This window comes from Rattus norvegicus, chromosome 7, assembly GCF_021556685.1.
Source record: "Rattus norvegicus strain SHRSP/BbbUtx chromosome 7, alternate assembly SHRSP_T2T, whole genome shotgun sequence".
In the NCBI taxonomy this organism is placed as follows: Eukaryota; Metazoa; Chordata; class Mammalia; order Rodentia; family Muridae; genus Rattus; species Rattus norvegicus.
The window spans coordinates 115,378,377-115,383,261 of record NC_141540.1 but is presented as its reverse complement, the minus strand read 5'-3'; the positions used below and the strand labels follow the sequence as shown (position 1 = coordinate 115,383,261).

The 4,885-nt window shown below is 50.0% G+C and overlaps 1 pseudogene; it reads left to right on the top strand.

The window, feature by feature from the left end:
- The first annotated feature begins 422 nt into the window (after positions 1 to 422).
- Rpl29l5 (ribosomal protein L29 like 5) lies at positions 423 to 902 on the top strand (annotated as a pseudogene).
- Positions 903 to 4,885: the final 3,983 nt, after the last annotated feature.

The window sequence follows — 4,885 nt, the reverse complement described above, 5'->3', positions numbered from 1 at the left end:
CAAATAAACTGGAGAGCAATAGAAGGTGACTCCTGGGCTCAGCCTCTGGTCTCCACATGAATAAGCACCTGTGTGCGTATGTCCACCTGCCCATGTTCTCTCTCTCTCTCTCTCTCTCTCTCTCTCTCTCTCTCTCTCTCTCTCTCTCACACACACACACACACACACACACACACACACACACACACACACACACACACCATGTCAGAAGGAAGCAAAGGCTAACACTACCAAGGCATTTTTACTGAATTCATCGCTAAGCCTCGCCTCACCTCCTCCCTGGTCAGTCCTACAGGTGAGTCAGAACTGCAACTCAGCTTTCAGAGGACAGATGTAAGGGTGGGACAAGAGTTATGTGGAAAAGTGATTGCTCAGCAGAATGTTGGTGCTAGGGTCTCAGGCGCTGCCAGAGCCATGGCTTACCATGCAGATATGGCCAAGTCCAAGAACCACACCACACACAACCAGTCCCCCAAATGGCACAGAAATGGCATCAAGAAACCCCGGTCACAAAGATACAAATCTCTTAAGGGGGTTGATCCCAAGTTTCTGAGGAACATGCACTTTTCTAAGCACAACAAGAAAGGCCTGAGGAAGATGCAGGCCAACAATGCCAAGGCCGTGAGTGCACGCGCAAAGGCCATCAAGACCCTTGTGAAGCCTCAGGCCGTCAAGCCCAAGATGCCAAAGGGCCCCAGCCACAAACTCAGCCATCTGGCTTTCATCGCTCACCCCAAGCTTGGGAAGAAGACTCGAAGCTACATGGCCAAGGGTCGTAGTCTCTGCCAACCAAAGTCCAAGGTTCAAACCAAGGCAGAGGCCAAAGCTCCAGCTAAGGCCCAGGCCAAAGCTCCAGCCCAGGCTACCAAGGGTGCCCAGGCCCCTGTGAAGGCCCCATAGAAAAGGCTCCTGCCAGTGTGAAGACAGATGGACCCCTGTGACACACCTACCTACACTCTATTTGCAGATGACCAGTGTCCTATGCTGTTTTTACAAATAAATTGAGACAAGAAAAAAAAAGAATGTTGGTGTTAACTTGATTGCAAGAGACAGAGAGCCTGGCCCACAGGGGTCTAAGTGCTGTGCATGTGGACATGTGACTCAGGTGCTGTCAATGTGGACGTGTGACTCAGTCATGGTTAATGTGGACTTGTGACTCAGGCACAGCTGGATTCATGGGTCCAATGATGCTCACCTCCGCACTGGCCCCTTTCCTAGGCTCTGTGTGGCAGCAACGAAGACTTGCCAACTGCAGCCCACATCATACCAGGTCCAAGTTAGGAGACAGCAAGTGTTCAACACAGATAGCACTCATGACATGAGCTAAGCACCACATGGCCTGGGTGCTTGCTGCCATGGTGTCCTCCAGCACACACAAAGGAGTGGAACCATCCTCGAGTCAACACTGGGAACCACTGCAAAGTGTCCAAGGAAGATTCTACAAGGATACTTTCCTTGGCAGAAAGACAAGGAAGCACCAGACCTCTTTAGCCCAAGCTACACTGAGGAATACAAGGACCCCAGACTGTAGCTTTGCAAGCAGATCAAGTTCAAAATCCCTGAACATTTGGAGGAAGGAGGGAAGGATGAGGCCCAGGGATCTTTGTGTCTTCACCCTTGGGAATGGAGTGTTTTAATCAAAAGGAGTACATGGCCTAGGCTGACATGGGAAGCAGCTGAACTTAGGGGATGCATGAGAAGCTCCCTGTGGTTTCAAATAACCAGAGCCAGAAGGTTGAGGGCCTTTGGGTGTGTTCCTGGAGTTGTCTCCAGAGAGCTTCTCTTTGGACAGCCTGAGATACTCCTGAGCAGCTCTGTGCAGCCTCTCTCTCTCATGATGGGGTTGGTAGCAAGACTGCTGTCCAGGAAGTGATTTTTCCTGCTTATTTAGAAAAACTATGCATCTGTAGTCAGAGAGGATTAAATGAGATAAGAGGACAAAGTCACTCGAGATGACCAGGACCACAGGCACTGGTGTGGTGACCACGATGACAGGTGACAACAGGGAGGGGTCTGGGAACAGGATGACACTGTCCGAGTGGATTGTCTCCATCCTGTGCACCCAGGGATGCTTCTAAGCTAAGTACAGTGTGAGGGTGGGCAGTCCCTGTGAGACCACAGTGCCAACAGGACAGTGGCTGGGAGAAGGTCATAAAGGTATGGCACAACTTTGCAGCGGGAAGAAACTGAGTTCCTGGTCCAGGGCCCAGACTGTGGCCTCCTCATGACAATCTGAGGAGGTGGAAACTGTCATATAGCCAAGTGACCCAGAAAGCCAAGGAAACAGTATGTGACATCTAGCCATTGCCAGAATGAGAAAGTCAACAGCCTCATGCAAGTCTCTCTGGTTTCCCACTCTGCGAGATGAGGAGAGACTCCCACCCTTCTCCCTTCACCTGAGCCACCATGGCCTCGTGCTCCCAAATATTGGAGTCACTCCCTACATGCAAGGTATGGATCCAGCTATATGTCCTCTCACCCATTGACCTCAGTCAAAGGTGCATGCACACTAGAGGAAACTGTTTCTCTGTTGATGTAGGACTGCACTGCTTAAAATATTTTCTAATTCTTGGCTGTTTACATATCCCAAGTTGACCTCGAACTTGCTGGGTAGCTAAGGACAACCTCAGACTTCTGATTCTCCTGCCTCTACCTCCTGAGTGTTGCAATTACCACATGCACCACTGTATCTGTTTTATGCGCTGCTGGGGATAGAACCCAGGCCCTCATACATGCTAGGCAAGCATTCTCTCAATGAGCCACCATCCCAACCTTTATTTTCTCTGGTTTTTCCATCTCTTCTCTGTTGACAACACCAGTGACATTTGATTACGCTATTGCCCACAGAGTTCTCAGGTCAGGGTGAAGCAAGGGTCCCCCTGTTACTTTCCAAGTTTATATTTTCAAGTTCCACATCAAAACCTCCTGTTTCCTGTGGGTCAAAGAGGGCAGAATAGTGGCCTGGAAGCCTCTGTTGCGTTCCATATGATGGAGACTCAGGCAGATAAGGAGCCAGCCAGGGCTTCTGGCAGCTCCAGCCATCCCAGTCTGACTGTTCCAGGGAATATCAAGTATAAGGACTGGGCTCCAGTCCAGTCAGACCCCTCCCAGAGTCAGGCTGTCCTACTGAAGATGACAGACTTCCAGAGAGGTCAGTAGCAAAACAATACAAAACAAAAACAAAAAACCACACAAAAAGCAAACACTGATTCATGTACATGGTGACACCTCAGACTAGGAAGCGACTCTTGGGGCCATGTCCTCACATGGATGAAGAGGGAAGTCCAGGTAGCATGTGACTTCCACACGTGGCGTTCCCGGGAACACCCTCTGGACTGAGAGTTGGTACCATGACTGGGTGCCCAGCTCCCTTTGCAATCCACCCACGTATTTAAGCACCCTGCAGCCAGCTCCTCGAAACCAGAGTCCCCCATCTTCACACCACCCCGTGCTGGCAGTAGACTCCTATAGCCAGGGACAGAATCATCCAGTTCTGGATGCCACAAACACCTGTCTCCTGCATCAGCCCTTCCCATAGCAATGTCCATGGTGGGCAAAAAGCTGAGAGGCCATTGTATGGAGCTATAAAAATAAAGCTTAGTTGTGGTGAAGACCCCCAAGATACTGGGGATGCCAGAGCTGTGGGATGTCAGCCGAGAAGAGCTACATACAAGTAGAATCAGCCATTGGGAGAGCAGTGTGCTTCAGGCAGCAAGGCTGGAAGGGCAGAGCCATCTAAGCTTTCTGACATCAGACACAGAGCTACAGGACTCGGTGTTTGCTCAGTTCTTGTCTTACTTGGTCCACCATTCCCTCACTATGGCCCACTCCTCTGCCTTTGGAATGATAATGTATCTTCTGCGTCCTGAAATGTTGGAAGTATTGATATTTTACTTTACAGAAGGTTACAGTTAAGAAATTGCCTTCAGACTCAAAAGGAACTTTGGGCCTATGAACAGTGTTGGCGTTAAGAATGTGGTGGACTATGGAGACTTTTTTTTTTTTTTTCGGAGCTGGGGACTGAACCCAGGGCCTTGCGCTTGCTAGGCAAGCGCTCAACCACTGAGCTAAATCCCCAAGCCCGACTATGGAGACTTTTAAGTGCATTTTAAATGGGGAACTAAATGCATCCTGCATTATGATATGGCTACGAGACTATGGCTATAGGAGCCATATCATAAAGCCATAGAATGGAATGTGGAGGTTTGGATGAGGTTGGTCCCTGGTTGATACTGCAGTTTGAGGAGGTTGAGGTGGTACAGTCTTGCTGGAGGAAGTGTGTGTCACCAGGGGGCAGCCTTGGAGATCATACAGCCTCACATACTCTCAGGTCATTCTCTGTTTCCTGCCTACATGTGAAGATGGGAGAGCTCTGGGCTCCCTGCTCATGGTGCCGTGCCTGCTGCTTGTTGCTATGCCTCCCTGCCACGATGGACTGATATCCCTCTGGAACTATAGCCAAAATAAACTCTTTATAAGGTGGCTTGGCCATGGTTTTTATCACAGAGACAAAAAAGGAATCAGCATACTGGCTTACAGATACTGTTTGCTTTATGTCGCTATGTCGCCATATAATAATTCCCAGCCCTTCAGTTCCTTCCCTCTACCCAAGCCTGCGGAGCAGGACATTGAGCTCCCTGACACCCGGCCTCACCTTTCATCACCAAGGCATCCTTTGAGCCCAGGATACAAGGAGAGTCATTCAGCTTCCTGGGACTGTCCTGTGAGAGCAAATGTCTTTGTCCCATGAAGGCAGAACACTGACTAGAAGCATCTCCGAATGACCAGTTCCCAAGGGCAGGGAGGGGAGAAGTGTCCCAGACTCCAAGGTAGAAAAGAGATGGCAGTCAAGGCTGCCTGAGGATGTCACAGCTGAGGCCTTCAA